Source organism: Schistocerca serialis, chromosome 12 (genome assembly GCF_023864345.2).
Source record: "Schistocerca serialis cubense isolate TAMUIC-IGC-003099 chromosome 12, iqSchSeri2.2, whole genome shotgun sequence".
NCBI classification, from domain to species: domain Eukaryota; kingdom Metazoa; phylum Arthropoda; class Insecta; order Orthoptera; family Acrididae; genus Schistocerca; species Schistocerca serialis.
This window is the reverse complement of record NC_064649.1, coordinates 1,712,052-1,729,082: the sequence shown is the minus strand read 5'-3', so window position 1 is coordinate 1,729,082 and position 17,031 is coordinate 1,712,052. Positions and strand designations below refer to the sequence as shown.

Here is a 17,031-nt window from a genome sequence, read left to right as displayed (position 1 = left end):
TACGGTAGACTGTAGGCGGAGCTGAAACTGGCGCCGTGCGTCAGCCGAGCGGTCCGAGGAAGCTGACGGCACACCGCCGCGCCCGCACTGGGCGTCCCCGTTCTATTCCGTCAAGTTAATACAGGAGGTGGAGAACATCGAAACAAAGATATTTGCAAAAGAACAGACGGTCTCTGAAACGACCTCTCGTGATGTTAAGGAAGGTTCTGCGTGTACTGCTGAGCCGAGCAGCCGCGCCCTGTGCACCACCGACGCTCCGTCCGCCCGCGACCACTCTTCCAGTCTCCACGTCTCGCCACATAACGCGGATGCACGAGCTGCTGGGATCGGCCGCTGTGCCCTCCCCACGCAGCTCACCTCACCCTCCTGCCTGGATCTCTTCCTCTGGGAGGCGTGCAAGACAGCTGGGGGGTAGGAAACCCCGCCGCTAGGGCTGTCTTCGCTGCCCGTACCGTTGCGGCCGTGTCGGGAATCTCGGAACGGACACGGCAGTCGGCGGTGCGGCGACGCACTGCGCGCACACACAGGCCAAGTGTCGCGCATCGCGGCACCCTGCTATATCCGGTCGGTCGGAACAAACAGTTTGGGAGCGCCGCCTATACAGTACAGCGGAGCACGGCCTCCACCACACGTCGGCGCCGCCACGCGAGCCCAGCGGCTGACCGAGGCCGGCACGGGGACCTGACCTCACTGAGGACGGTACTCTGGTGGGGAGAGACTGAGAGACACACAGACTGCCATCCGGCCGACGACCGAACGACACCCAGCTGCCTTACGCAGCGTCTGCTTTCCGCCAGGCTGAGTGTGTGTGTGCCTGTCTGCCAGTCCAGCCAGTGTGCGGCGCGTGACCGAGACTGCGGGCCGGCTGCACCCCGAGTGGCGCGCACGGGCTGTGGCCGGCGGACACGCGTGTTGAGGCGCGGGGCGGGCCGGGGGGGGGGGGGGGTGGTCCGCCCGTCTTCCTCAGGGAGTCGGGGTGGCCGCTCGTCACAGGCGGGAGGGGGGAGGGGAGAGGGGAGATTTCCGGTCCCCACAGCAGCAGCAGAGCAGGGGTGTCGCCCCATCACTGCTGGCACCTCACAATGGACACACACACACACACACACACACACACACACACACACACACACAGTGTCCTGGCAGTGCCTACCCAACGCGATGGCCAAAGCCCAGGCTCAACTGCTGCACGAAACGGTTACCGTACCAGTACACCGCCGCGACAACGACGGTAATTTACCCTTCACATTCGACAGCGAATACACTGCCGGGTTGCCATATTTTATCCGTCATGGGTATTGCTTTTCAGATCGTATGTGGGTACCGTTACATTTCTTACTTGGAGACCGTAGACTAAAAACTAAAATTGGTCTCAATCGGTTTCAACGACGTGTTCTCCTCAGGGAAATTGGGAAATTGCTCTGGCGGTAAACTAGTAAAAAATGATGTTAACTGCATCCTCAGTAGACCCTGTTTCTCGAGCATTCTGCCATTTTGTCAACAAAAAAGCTCAAAACGGCATATGGATAGCGATCTCCATCTACATTCACGTAACACACTCCGGACCCAGTGTACCGGCCGAAACGGAGCGTACGACGTACCACTAGTAGGTATTTCCTCTCTGCTGCACTAGGAAATAGAGTGTGGGGAAAAATCAGCGTGTTCATCCCTTCGCACGGCTCCCAATATCTCTCGTGTTCGGAGTCCTTATTCGATATGTACGTTGGCGGTAGTAGAATCGTTCTGGTGTCAGCTTCAAATGGTGACACTCTACATTTTCTCGACAGTATCCTTCGCACACAACGTCGCCTCCCCCCCTCTCCCCCCCACCCCAAGTGATTCCTATCTGAGGTCCCGAAGCACTTCCGTAATAGTTCCGAGTTCTTCGAACACACCGGTAACAAAGCCATCAGCCCACCTCTGAATTACTCCCATCGAGCCGACCGTACAGATCCCAAAACCTGAGCAGTTCTTAAGAATAGGTGGCATTACCGTCTTATATGCGGTCTTCTTTACAGATGAACCACATTTTCTTAGAATAGCCGAATAAACCAAAGTTGACCATTCCCTTCCGCTATTACAATCCTTAGATGCTCATTCCATTTCATCATAATGCTCTCCAACTTACGCCCAGATACTTAATCGACACGACTGTGCGAAGCAGCACACTGTTAATGTTGTATTCGAAAATTAGGTTTTGTTTTCTTCTTCTTGTCTTCGTAACTTTCAATTTTTCCAGATTTAGACACAGCTTCCATTCATCACACTAACTAGACATTTTGTCCAAGTCGTCTCTCGTATTCCTACGCTCCACAGCAGCAGCGTCATCAGGAAACTACCGCAGACTATTGGCCACCCAGCCTGCAACGACACGTTCGTCTGCTCTATACAGAAAGTAACAGCGGTCCGGTCCTACCGCACTTCCCTACGACGCCTCTGACGACATCGTTGTCTCCGATAAATACTCGCAGCCGAGAACATTAAGGAAATCTGAAGCAGACGAGAAACATAACATGTATCGTCAACATGAGATCCCAATTGTATAACGTCCAAAATACCAACTTGTGTTATCTCGGACCAGTATACTGGACTTTCGAGCAGATAAGGCACGCAGTATAACTGCCGGAAACGCCCATTAGGGTTTCATTACGCCACGAGCCCAAGCGGAAGAAGCGCGCGTTACCTTAAAGCAGGGCAGACTGACTGCAAGGATCAAAGAACTTTTGGCTCAGGGAACAAAAATGGTTCAAATGGCTCTGAGCACTATGGGACTCAACTGCTGAGGTCATTAGTCCCCTAGAACTTAGAACTACTTAAACCTAACTAACCTAAGGACATCACAAACATCCATGCCCCAGGCAGGATTCGAACCTGCGACCGTAGCGGTCTTGCGGTTCCAGACTGCAGCGCCTTTAACCGCACGGCCACTTCGGCCGGCGCTCACGTAACAGTTTTCCCACTGATTTTCGAGTATTATTCGTCAGCGCGGGACTGACAAGATGCACGTGATCGTGTAGTCGGCAAGAGAGGTGTGGAGCATCACAGAGGGGGGGGGGGTTACAGCTGCCATTTGATCGATAAGCAGTCGATAAATCGCGGGAGTGAGAAATGATCGAGTGGCTCATTTACCGTCTCGCTTGTGGCGCACGCTCTGCGCCTTCGTGCTCGAGAATGGCCACAATAAAGCAAACTTTCTCACTTGTCCTAATATTACTCTCAAACGGACGTCTCTCGACGCGAGACGATCGATTAGTTGTCTCTCGAAGAGTTCTGAACTGGCCACTGCAGATCAATCGGGATAACGCTTGGAAACGTGCTGTGAAAGCGAAGCAGTTGCACACTGTGACATTCTGCTGGGAGTTGTGGAAAGCTGTGGGGAAGGGAATCTTTCCGCTGACAGAACAGAGTTTCCGCGAAATACACGCAATTGTATGACTCTCGTAGAATTTTACAAAAATCCGCGGAGACTTGAGAATGGAAAAGGGAAGAGCCGTTCTGCGACGCGCTTTTGCGACTGGACTGCGAGACGGCGGCCACAGAGAGCCGACGCCTGGAGCGCGCGCTCCCCCTGCCAAGACGGCTGATGCACGCGAAGCGGCTGCAGCAGGAGCAGCGCAGCGCAGCGCAGCGCAGGCCAGGCCAGCGCCACGCCACGCCCACCGCAGTATCGACTGGCGCGCCGGCCCGGGTATCGATCCCGCGACCCCCGGCCCTCCCCCCTGCTGCTCCACCACTCTTACTGAATGCGCCGCTGCCGGGAACTCCCCTCGCGTCCACACACACGCGGCTCTCTCAGTCGCTCCCTTCCCGAGTCACAACGGACTGCCACGGCTCCTAACACCGACCACTCTGTCGAACACTGCTTTCGTCCTTCAATTCTCCTGCTAACGTGTGTTTTGTAACCGTGAAACAAACGTTCTAAATAAATGTATTAACGTTTTTCTTAAGAAATGCTGAAAAGCTGCACTGTTTTTCTACTGTAAAATTGAGTGGATATTAAACGTCAGGCTAGCTGTATGTGGACACGTCAGGGAGAGTACAGTGGGGATGCAATCGCTTTACCGCTGGGCGTGCGGGCGCGCCCGTAGTGTAGTGTAGTGGGAGGAGGTCAGCCCAGAGGACGGCGGACACACAGTAGCGACGCGCCGTGCGTGTGTGCGTGCGTGCGTGCTGAGCAGACGCGCTCGTAAGGCGGCGGTGCGTACAGTGGCCGGGCGATACCAGTCGGCACGGAGACTACTGTGCATCCAGTTTTATTTGCTGCAGCAAGAGTAAGAAGAGCCTCTGTCACACGTCATCAACGAAGACTCAACACCCAAGTTAAGATCACACAACTAATTTCATTAGACTTCTGTACAGTTTGCTAGCGTCGTAGTTAATTTTGCGCCGAATAACAGAAACATTTCTCAAGGTGTAGATCATCAGTTCCACTAGGACAATTCACCAAAGTAGCCTACGTCCCATGCACCTTTACTAACCCGAGAAAATCCTTACGAATGAGGAGGAATTGCATTTTTTTTTCCAAAAGTTGAATGAAATAAGTATGCATTGGCTAATCTTGTTATGCTGAAAATACAGTAATTAGCTAGACAGTAACGAAGTAAAGTGTTTGCGACTAGTAATTTCAACAGTAGCATCCAAAGCACAGCTTAACAACCTAAATTCAGCAAAATATAGTTTTGCCGTATTTTTTTCAATGATCAATAAGTTTTCATTTTACGCAACTACAGTCAGTCGGAAGTGTTTGTCAAGCTTCGAGCGAATAATTGAAGTAATTCTACAAAGAGATTTTTCAGTAACCGTTAATCAATTACAGTAGAAGCTGAAGTTATTTGAGATTAACACGTCAGTAGAATCACTTCTCGACTTTTGGCGCACTTTTGCAGTTAACGCTTAGATTTGCAGGTTACGTAATTGTGAACTACACTGACCGACTACTGAACAAGACTCGCATCACTACGATGTCCCATCAGGTGAGGATTACGTATAAATGCAGTAGTTTCGCACAAAACTTACGACAGTACGCATTACAGTCGGTGACGTCACCATTTTTGCATTTTACGTAACTACTCACAGCTAATGAAATTTTGTTTTTCTCTCTTCGTTATTAAATTGCTTTACGGCTTAACTCAAAAGCATCAGACCGCTGTGACGTACCCGTCTGAAGCTGTGCTGACGTAATACTTAACCATTTGACGCTATTTTCGCCGGATGACAAACCAAGTATTCTTCTGTAAATTTACGAGTCGTAGAAATCAGTAATTACAGAAATATTGTTCACTACGTTATTCGCAACATGTTTCTTCCAAATTTTGCTAACTATTATGATTCTTTATGATTCTTCATTTTCATTTTACTTTAACGGGAATTCATTTTCTTATCGTCACTTGTCAGCAACACACATTTCACGTATTTCATTTGCTCTTCGGAGCAGATGCCTTCCCCGCACAACAGAGAACTTTAAGCACACGGATCATTTAAATCCTAATTAACCGGTAGTGTGACAGCGGAAATTCGCAGCGTGTGATTAGCTGCAAGTGGGTCAGCTGTTGCAGCAGCAGTCACAACGCATGCCAGCAGGCATCACAGGGGGCGCAGTCCGCTGAAGAGGGTCACAGCTCACCGGCTCTCGTTGTGCAGCACGGGACTGCAAGTCTGACGAAGAATCAAGATATTCAATTAAATACGCAAATAAAAGAAAACTTCCTACGTCCAACGTTGGCTGTCTTTCTCGGCAACTGATACGTGACTGAATGCTTTAAAAAAAAAAAAAAAAAAAAAAAAAACCACCAGTCTTCTGTTACTAACTTTTTGAAAATCTGCTCAAAATTACTAGTTGTATCCGTTTTCCGTTTGCAAAACTCATGTTGCACTCGAGAATGAGGTCACTATTTGGACGTTGCCGAGAGACAGTGATGAAGCGCGAAAGCTGACGTTGAAGAAGTCTATTCTTCGTGTTGACCGGTCCGTCTTCAAGGGCTGCGGGGCTGATGGAGGCAGTGGCACAGCAGATCGTCTACTTTCTATTTTTTTATGTAAACTGCGAACGAATTTTTAAGTTTTACGTTTTCTCGTCGTGTGATGTCGCAAGTTTGCTGTGGCTCTTCCAGTTGCAACCGAGGTCAAACAAATATCGAAAAAATACCGGCTATTCAGAACTGAAATCCCGGTGTCGGTTTTAACGGGAAAGTTGGCGGAGAGGCTGCCACTCGAATCTGAACGCACTGCGCGTGTAAACGGGCGAAGAAATGTATTGGTGTTCCATTATGCTACTGCTGGTAAATCAGTAACGCAACGAATGTGCTTGAGCCGAATTAATGTCGTAAAAAACTAACCACTTAGAAACGAATCCATCTCCAGACACACACGGTGTGACGCCGATCACAGTAACCCGACAAACAAGAGCGGACATCAGTTGGTAAAAAACTTGATGGTATTTCAGTCCGAGAGTGCCTAGGATGGTACATACTTCAACACAGAACAAGGTCACAACAGAGGTAGTGGCCAGTTGTCGAATCATAACCTCGACCGTTAAATCTCAACTCGGCGCAGGGAAGAATCACAAGGTGGCTACGAATGTGAGAGTCGAACGACTTAATTTGGAAACACGACATAAAAGTTTAAGGCGCAGTCAAATGAAAACCAGACAGATGGAAGACAGTACGTAAACACTGTACCATTTCCACAGTAATGGCCGTAACTGTTGGTACGTCTATCCCAGTGAGAGACATGACGCTCTCTGCCTCGGTAGTACAGCGTGTGCGGTTGCGGTGGTGGTACACACGCGTCCACCGCCTCTCGCCCCCCAACCAAATCGACAGCCAGAAACGTCTTTCTTGGGGACTCGAAAAGTACGGATGTCACCTGGACTGTAGGCAGGGCGCGGTAAGGGCTTCCCAGCGAAGCTTGGACATCCCAGTAGAAACAACGTGCCAAGAAAATAGTCGCCCACACACATGTTACCGAGACTGTTTCTACTGCGATGTCAAAGTTTCGCTGGGAAGCCCCTACCGCGCCCTGCCTACAGTCCAGGTGACATCCGTACTTTTCGAGTCCCCAAGAAAGACATTCCTGGCTGTCGATTTGGTTTGGGGGCGAGAGGCGGTGGACGCGTGGGTACCACCACCGCAACCGCACACGCTGTACTACCGAGGCAGAGAGCGTCGTGTCTCTCACTGGGATAGACGTACCAACAGTTACGGCCATTACTGTGGAAATGGTACAGAGTTTACGTACTGTCTTCCATCTGTCTGGTTTTCATTTGACTGCCGATAGCAACTGTAAGGAGAGAATGAATGGAAGGTTCTGAAGTAAGTACGATTCGTGGCGGCGCGTTTTGTGACGGCAGAGCGTCGAGTGAGCCGGCGGCGGCGGCTGCGGCGGCGGCGCCAGTGCTCTCAAGGGAAATGCAGCCGGGGGACACACTACACCACTTCGTGCCACACGGGCGTCGCGACAGAAGAGCCAGGCGAGTCGCGCAGTATGCACGCTGCGTGGCCACAGAAATGTCTGCATTACGAGGCTGCAATTTTCCCATCGCTGACTCGTCGTTTGGTCTGGTAATGTAGCGAAACCTCACGAAAGGTACAGCAAGTAAGGACGAGCAGGTAGCTGGGGGGGCCGCCCACACGCCGCTTGGGACTCTTCGTGGCGTCCCCACACCGTTCAGGACTGCTAACCGTATTCTGCTGGTGTGGTGTGGTGTGGTCTGTATGCTGCAGATGGGGAGAAGACCGAGCGTGGCAGGGGGACGGGAGACCTCTGTGACGAGGGGAGCTCCGCCCTACTCAGGCGTCGTACTGCCCAGAGAGAGAGAGAGAGAGAGAGAGAGAGAGAGAGCGGCGGCAGGGAGGGAGGCTCGCCTCGCGATGTGTGCATGTGCGGCCGCCCCACAAAGGAACCGGCGGCCGCTCACAAAAAACCAAAAGAAGAAAAATGAGAAGGGAACAGGGGGGGCAGAGGCGAAGGCCAGACAGGCCTCGCAGCAAGGCACGGCGGGCGCTGAGCACAACCTCAACACGCGCCCTGTTATAATCTGGTCCGGGACTGCAGTTTAGGCTGACCACCGGCCGACCTCACGCCTCGCAGAATGACTGGACAGCAGCGGAATGCAACAGTGGCGCATACAGCTCTGTGGTACAACACGACGAAGAGAAGGGACCGGTCGACAGGGCACATGCCGAAGCACGGAAGAAAAGCCACTGTGGCGGTAGAGACCAGCAACTGAGTACGGTACGCAAATTCGTGAGGCTGCAGGGTGCAGCAGTTGGGGAGAGTGGAACAGACGTAGACAGTACGGAGCGCCTCGTCGAAGCGAGTCTCGAGACTGCAGGCGTCAGCGGATATCACTGGCGGATAGCGCAGGGTCGAAATACGGGAGATAGCAGACTGCTGTAATGACGACGTCCACTCGTGGCGTGTGTACCGTGAATGACAACGAGCTGGAATGAGCTCAGAAAGACGGGTAGCAGAGATAACGTTAGCAATACTGGAGACCACGGGGAAGAACAAGTGTAGGAATTCCGCTATCTCGGAAGCAAAGTGAGGCACGAGGGTGAGAAGCAAGAAAGACATAATATCCAGGCTACCACTGGCTCAGAGGCTATCTTCCTACTGTTGTAGAGCATAGGCTTCAATTTGAGGAAGAAATCCGTGAGAACGTACATGTTCAGAACAATTCTGTACAGAAGTGAATCACAGACTGTCCGGAAAGAGGAAAAGAGGAGAATGTGAGAAAATGAGACGTGGTGCGACAGACGGGTGCCGAGAGAATTAGTCGGGCTGACAGAGAATGAGGTGCCCCTACGCAAAATCGGCGAGTAGAGCAATGCGTGGGAAGCGCCGGCCACGAGACGCCGTGGCCCAAGTCCTGCACTGGGGCGCACGGGACCACACGACACAGGGAGGCAGGCAGGTGGACAGGGGAGGCGGCCGGCGGCCCCCAAACTTAATCCCTACGCCACATAAATAGCTACAGCATTCACTACCAAATGGAACGTCGCCGCAAGTTCAGACTTTGTTAACACACTTACTGCAGCAGCCAATAAATTGCTGCGGTAGGCCTAAAAACGTGTCGTCGCTTGGTAAACATTTCGTGTGCTCCAAAAAGGAATAGCCCATCCCTCACAGCTCTCAGAAAACACGTGTCGATTGTAATGGCTGGGCCCAAACAAAGGTTTTCGTGTGTAACACGAAATGGAACGATCGAGTAGGCTGAGCCGCGCGTAGCGCAGGCGGCGCACTCGAGCTCACTGGTAGAGCACAGCGAATACGGGGTCTCTCCACAAAGGCGACTGCTTACAAAACACGAGTGCGACCGACAGCAGATGGGGCTAAGGAGGGGCACTGAAGGAGGGCGCCAGGGATGGTCACAGCCGAGATACAGCGTCACGGAAAGTTGTGAAGAATGTGAACGGGCAGAACACTGAAAAACAGGCCGCAGAACGCTGCACTGGAAGCTCCGAGGACTCTCAGCAATAAACAGTATCCGGTCAGCCCCAAGTGAGACGGAACTGAATGGACGTGGAGAGTGGGACAGTGGCCAATGTAGAGGGAGGGAGGGAACACAGCAGCAGCAGAACGCGACAACCAGGAGAACTCTAACGCATTCGACGTGGACTCGACACTGGAGGTCACCACAGCAGAAAATCCGTATCGCGCATTCAGCCTTCCTCAAGCTGACCGAGTCTACTGTCGTTGATGTGACTGTGAAATGGCAACACTGACAAATGAACCGAATGCAGGCAGATCTCGTGCTCTAACCGACAGTGACCGTCGAGCACTGCAGGCGGTGACCGTCAGAAATAGCACGAAATCAGCAGTCGATCTAGCAGAACGGCTGTGCGCAGGGTCGTAGAAAGAACGCGCCGTACAGTGGGTTCGGCCTGCAGCAGCCAGGGTGCCAGCAGCCGGAAACCGGAGAGCGTCTGCTGGCGCGCCTCTAGCACCGGCGCGAGCCACCCACCACTGGCAGCTGGTTGTGTACCGTGCGCTCTGCACGGCAGGACGCGCGCCGCGTCCGGAATGACTCCTGCGCCTCTGATCTGTGGACGCTGGATTTGTTCGCCTCCCCGGTACACACGCACGGGTCCGCGCGACACGCCAACTACGGCCGCCTTTGAACGCCCCACAGCTGCCCGCCGCGAGGCTTCCGCTGGAACAGCGCGAACGGCTGCAGCTGGTTCGGGATGTCTATCAGCCACAGACGGCGCCTGAAGCCTGTTTGTGGGACAAACCGCGGAGCATTTCGACCGTTCCCAGCCTCAAACTGCGCGACCGAAGCCGGCGCAGCGTGCTGTCGTGGGCGACGTGTCTCGGACTCAATCCGCACTCCGATGAGCCACTCAGAGTCCCCGTCCGTACTGAAACGAGAGCAAGTCTGCACCACACGGAGAGAGCTCGCCGCACGACACACGTTGCTCGTGCAGTCCGGCGCGCGGCCGGGCAGTTGGAAACAAAACGGTAGCGTTGCTGCAGGCGGTGTAAATCCACAGCACAGCACACCATTACCAAAACGAATACTTGAGTACACGGACATAGGCGCACACGTAACGCAGCGACTCTGCCCGCCTCTGCAGTTTCGTCAGCCGGCTCACCCAGGCCACGGACAACGCGGCGTCGACTCCGAGCCTCGGCTCAGGTCGGCACTTCCCGTCGCCCCGAAGAACACTTGGTATTACTGCAGACAGCAGTCTGTACGACGAGTCATTTCTCGGCTCACTTTTGGAGAACGAAGCAGGATGGAAAACAGACCGTGCGAAAAGGCGAGGAGCCTCCGAGACAGGCGGGGAGCGACCAAGGTAGTCCAGCCCACACGTACGGGTAACCGGCTCAGGCACGCCAGCTGTGCCGCTACGGTTATTACTCCAAATTATTGACTAGAACAATGGTTTCTTGCCGTACGCGTCTCGCGTTTACTAGCTGCAAGGCATCATTAGTCGCCTGAAGTATGTACACATTCGTGCCTCAACTATTGTGCTTTAAGGAAACATCCTCGCAGATTAAAACAGTGCGCCGCACCGAGACTCGAACTCGGGACCTTTGTTTTTCACGGGCAAGCGTTCTATTTTGCTTTACTTTGGACACAGTACACTGTCGTTATAAAAATGTAGTCTAAACTTCTAGTTACAGATTTAGCAGATGCTAGTCTACGAGTGTGCTTTTTCCTGCTTCACAGTTGTTCTTTCTGCCGTAAGATATTTCATTTCGACAGCAGTACGAAATGAACACTTCCTCAACTTATGTTACGTCACGAACTGTTGAATCTACTGCAAAGTGAGGTCAACATTACCCAACATTTCTAATACTCATTTAAAAAAATCACATGTTTGAAATTAGCCAGTATGGGAAATACTTAGAATCATACATTTGTTACAGATATGTGAATCACAATACTTGTCTAGCCGACTGAAAGAACAGACGACCTGCACTAAGAAATAAACCATGCATATCACCATACGAAGCTCACACTCTAAAAAGAGAACACTAAATACATTTTCTCACCATAGGAATAATACAGGAAAATGCCAAACACACTTCAACATTCGTAAAAGACCGACAGCCACAGACGCTACAATACATGCCACTTTCAACTGTCCCCACAACCAGAAGCTAGCAGCACCGAGATACGTGTCATGTGGTGTGAAGAGGATCCCACACTATAAGACACACTACGACAAAGAAAGGACTTGAGTCGTACAAATGCGTACGAATAAAGGCTAACACTCAATGAAAAAATTAAAACACCAATACGAAACAAACAACACATAAGACGTATGCAGAAGCAAGAAAACTCCGAAGCCACCGACCCATAAACAAACAGTCAAAATGACACTACCAAACAGAAATAAAGCACACGGCACACCGTGACAAAAACACAAAGTGTGGCAAACATACTAAAGAAGCAGGGCCTCCATATAACATAAACAAGTGTCCAGAGCTCTGCACGCAAACTTGTGCCAACCAGCGACCGAGACGAACAAATTCGAGGGACGGACAATGTACCAACTCGAACGACCGAGTTGCGATGCCATGTTGACAGGCACGGCGTGCAGTAATTTTAAAGCACGATGCGAAGAACACATCAGTTGTTCAAATATGAAACAAATCTCTTCTCATTTGCAGAACATTTGAAAAAGCCAAATACGAAGTCTGTAGGTATAAGTTCATACAGTATTGGTTAAAAACAGTCTTGGAAGAATTTCTCTAGAAGTTCATACTACCATTGCATCACAGACAAGCAGAAAGTGCCGTAATAGTTTACAGCCTTCGTGTGCGTCAAAATTTAAAGGAAACTAGTTCAAACACAGCTACAGGTACGTATATATTCTAGGCTACTGAATGTGTCTTGCAAATAATAAAGCCAAAACGTATAAGGTAAGGAGAGAGAGTGATTTATTGTGCTCTGGTGAGTCGGTTCTCGAGTAATAACTATCGGCACATTATTATACGCAACTTGGGGGCGGCAGGAAAAGGAAGGCAAGTATCACGGGAGAGAGAGATACAGAGTGGTGGACACACACGGGCTGGGAAGGAATCAGACAGCGACGCCCGCCGCCGCCGCCGCCCCACGTCAGACGTCCGCCCGGCCCGGCCACACACCGCCGACTCCCACAGTGGGCGACGCCCTGCAGGCTGAGATACAGTCGACACTCGGTCTGTTAGGCTCAGGCTTCGCTGGCTATTTCGTTAACATTACTAATTTAAACTTATGCTTGGGGTTAAAGAAAAAATGCTTTTCTAAAACTTATGAAAAATTTACACAAACGCCAGTTTCACATTCTGTAAATGATACAACAAGAGGATTTTAATATTCATATTCTCGGACGGCGCCTATGAATTGTAGCTTCCGCATCTGTTTAGTCCAACTCAACGCCGTTTCCCTGCCTGGCAGATCACAAGTGCGTGTCCCCTACATCAATTTCTTCGTCTCGACTTCTCGTACACCACTATGGTTCGTCGTGAACAGCTGTCGCTTACACGCTGTATATTTTGTTGTTATTAAAATCCTCGGCTTCTCTGTCGAGTTTAGAGTGACGGTGAGAGAATTGGCTGCAGTACGAGGTCTCCCCCGCCCCGCGACGTCGGAGCTGCGAGGTGAGGTGAAGCAAGCAGGCGCTGACCGCCGTCCGCTAATCAACAGGTGGCCGGCCACACGTGACCCGTGACGTCACCACACGCCAGGGAGGAGTGGCGCCGCTGACGTCACGGGTGGCGAGGAGAGTCGGGCTAGCTGCAGTGGGGGGAGAGCTGCTGGCAGCAGCTGTGAACAGCGGCCCGGCCCAGCCCGGCCACAGCCGTGCGTGGGCGAGGAGAGGAGGAGGCGGCGGAGGCTGTGTGGCCGGAAGAGCGCACTTACTCTGCAGGCGGCGAGCGCTAAGTGCAAGCACACACTGTGCATAGTGCGCACGCACACTGGCGCTCTCTTCAACGCGTCATCTACTAGCCAGTTAGGCTTCCTGCTGCGTGTCACGCTAGCGAGCCTCCTGTGTAACCACAGCCACAGAAACCGCCACCCATTCGATCGTACATTGCGTACTCACGGTCAGGTCCTCTCCGCTACGGTTTTTGTCCTGCACACTTCACTCTACTGTCAAACCGAACACTCGTCGATGTCTCAAAATGTGTCTTATCGACTCATCTCGGTCAAACTGTGCTACAGTTTTTTGTTCTCCCCAGTTTAATTCACTACCTCGTTATTAGTCACGCACCATCTACCCGTGTAATCGGAAACATTCTTGTGTAGCACCACATTAAAGTCTGCTCTCTTCTCTTCTAAACTGTTCGTCGTCCACGCCAGTTCCGTACAAGGCTACTATGTCGACAATTTTTTTTTTTTTCAGAACTGCTTTCCTCGTTATGGCCGGTCTGTACTTTATATCCGCTGTACTTGGAACGTCACGAGTGATTCTGCTGCTCATACAGGGAAATTCGTCTAGTACTCCTAGTATCAACTTTCGTGATCTAGCATCCTCACCACCGCCTGATTTAATTCGAGCGAGTTCCATAGTGAAGGCAGCGGATATCAGGGGAGACGTTAAATGAAAGCGACGAAAGGAGAGAAATACATATGTACAAAACGGTGCAGGCGGAAGCGAATGTAGACACCTAAAAATTGTGAGACTAATATCCATTAATTGGTCGGAAAAAAAACATGCCAAGTTACTAATATATTCGAAAATACTTTGACATTGAAAAGTATGAACCTGAGTCGGTATTCCTTCCGCTTCTAGTGGTGGCTGTCACAGTCATTCGAGCCAGACGGCACGAACAGCCCCCCTGTAGTCGGTTACCCCGCGGCTGCTCATCTGCTGTGGGTAAATTTCCGCCCGATGCGGCTACGATAAACGAACCCCATCAGCAGCAGCGGTGGCAACTGCGATTTGGACTGGTACTTCTTATGTAAAGAAAATTCCATTTCCGACCTCTTCCCGACTGCCCTTGTCACTACCTCGATTACACACGACTAGTCAAAACAGTACAGCGACTTTTGGAAAAGAAGCCACGCAGCACACGAGTCGTAAAATCGTTCCACAAACACGTCTGACGTTACTCCGACATCTTGCTGCGTCGGATTTGTGAATCGCGACCTTTCGACCATGTCCTCCGTCGTGATCGTCGGATTAGATTACATTTCATTGCGATGTCGAATAGTTTACTTGGCAGCGGAATTAATACGATATCAAAGAATACAACTGTGTACACGGCCCGACCTCGTTACACAGTGAATGAGTCAATCTATTTCTCTGTCGTCTTTCAGTGTTAAGCGCTCGTTTTCGTTTGCCACTAACGACGTAGCCACTGCCTCGGTTAAAGTAGTTGACACACACACACAGACACACACACAGCAGCCGAGTTGTTACCTGGCTGGCTAGGGCCAGTGAGACAGTCCGACTCCCAGCAGGTTCCTCACGCGGCGGCTAGCTAACCTGGAAAAGGGAACCATTACTAGACAGCGAAGAGCCGCGGCGGCCAGGCACGTGGCAGCTCTGCTCACGCGGCCCGCTCCCGCCTGTGCGCCCTACCACTCGTCACAGCACACAGTGTCCCGGTCACACACACAACGATACGTAACGTAACGTAACAACTGCAGAAGTAGTTCCGTATTTACGGGTGGTGTGTATGCACAAGTGTGGCGTGCCCGCCCTACAACCACACAACGGTGAACATTTTCTGCAGAAGAATCAGATTTGCGGCCTTTACCTTAATAAATGAGAGACGGGGGAATAGGTGCTTCTCGTACACGTGTTTCCTCCAACAAGTTAACTGCTGGAGCACGCTGCAACCGTTACGACCGGCCAGAACGTCCGTACCAGCTGCAGTCCACCATCGGCCGTAGAGCTCACACAGTTGTACGTGTTAGTGGCACGATTTTCTTCCCCAGAGTAGGAGAGATCGTTTTTCAGTTACCACGGACCGCAATTCTAACTTGCGTCGCATTACATCAATTACTGCGTAAGCGTTTAATGGACGGTTCCTATGAGGGTAATTAAGAAAAGACGTACCGGCTAAAAAATACGTTTCCGTGATGCGTCTTTGCTGATAAATGAGAAGGGCAGGTCTCGTAAGAAGTAATGAAGAGGTGGTCGATAGAGTCGGGCAGAGAGAAAATTAGAGAACAACTCGAGTACTACGAGGGATGAGATGAAGGACACAGCACCAGCTATGGAGGAACTACGAATGGGGTCATCAACAGGAGAGGGGCAAATCGCGATGAAGAGTGTAGTGCAGTAGGGCGTCTGGAGTCGCGCAGGTTGCAGGTGAGGGGAGGGGAGGGGAAAGGAGGGGAGGGGAGCTCTCCTGGAGAGCCGTACCGGTGCCACGTGAGCACCAGCGCCGCCATAGCAACGACGAGGTACGCAGACACAGAGGGGAAAGAGTGCACGCACACCAGCGACCGCCTCCAGGCGCTCAGCTGCAAGCCAGCCGGCCGCGCTGGCCGGTCACGACTGCCGCAGGCTTCCCACGTCACAGCCTGCACGGCGCCCGCCCGCTGCTCTGCACACTGCCTCCACCGAGTTTAAAGAAACTATTTGGTAAAAAAAAAACATTCTGTCATCTCACAGCTCGATTTGTCGCTTCGGTGCTCAGCTGCCTATCACTTCGTTAACGGCCATAGTTATTGCAATATTTCGACATCGGTCAACGCAGCGCGCCTTGCTGTAGTAACAGTGGTCAATGAAGACTAGGACACACACTGCTGCTGACATATTGAATTATTCGTTCAAGTCGGGAACAGAATTTCGAGAAAATGGGTTGTACGTAGCGCACTCAGCTCCTCCGTCAGCGTGCAAAAAAACGATAAAGCGAGAACGAAATATTCGGAACATTCCTCATTTCTGATGAACTGTTCGAGATATCGAGGTGAGACTGGCAAACGACAGCACGCAAAGGGAAGACTATCTTGCTGTATAGTTCATTTGCGAAACTTTCGTATGTACTGCGACACGCAAGTAACTAGACATTTCTTCAGAGGAATAAAGAAGTTTTTAGCGGTTATCGTAACTGCTCCAGTGAGAATTGCGCGGCTTTTACAATAACACACGAAGAAGAAGAAGAGAAGACACGTTTAGTTGTATACTAGGCACGAACCACTGACCTGTCCTACCCGCAGCTGCTGGTCCAGTGTTACACTGTTTAAGGATACCATCGCAATTTCAATTGCATGGGGACGCGGGTGAGGGGAGCTGCGTTCTCACAGAAGAAGCCAACTTTAACGTAAGAGGTATGCAAGCAGCTATAATTTAGAACTTCTCAGTGGAGATGCTTCTCTGAATAAAAAGGTAAGTGAGAGGTGTGGTCAAAACGAAGCAATTCCGGTGGAGCACTACAACGGAGTTTCATAGAGAACGGCCAGTACTGAAAGTCGCCACTGGATTTTGTTTCAGTATCTCGGCCGTGTCAGAAATATGAGCGCACTTCAATTTGCAGAAGGCTGTGAACGTGAAAACATTACGAGCGCGTTTGACGAACTCAGAGAGACGCGTTTGGTGACAGTCGCCGTGCTGCGTGGAACAGACGGAAGACGCCGCGTGC

The 17,031-nt window shown here is 51.4% G+C and overlaps 1 protein-coding gene across 5 annotated transcripts in view; it reads right to left on the bottom strand.

Moving 5' to 3' along the window:
• Window positions 1-17,031, bottom strand: part of LOC126428408 (protein roadkill) — a 326,473-nt gene that overhangs the window by 89,885 nt on the left and 219,557 nt on the right. For 2 of the 5 annotated variants that reach the window (XM_050090331.1, XM_050090330.1), the window contains one exon: window positions 14,859-14,924. The exons of the other annotated variants lie outside the window; for them this stretch is intronic. The gene's annotated coding sequence lies outside the window, so the exon portion shown is untranslated. The remainder of the gene's footprint in view (window positions 1-14,858; window positions 14,925-17,031) is intronic. 5 annotated transcript variants of the gene reach the window in all.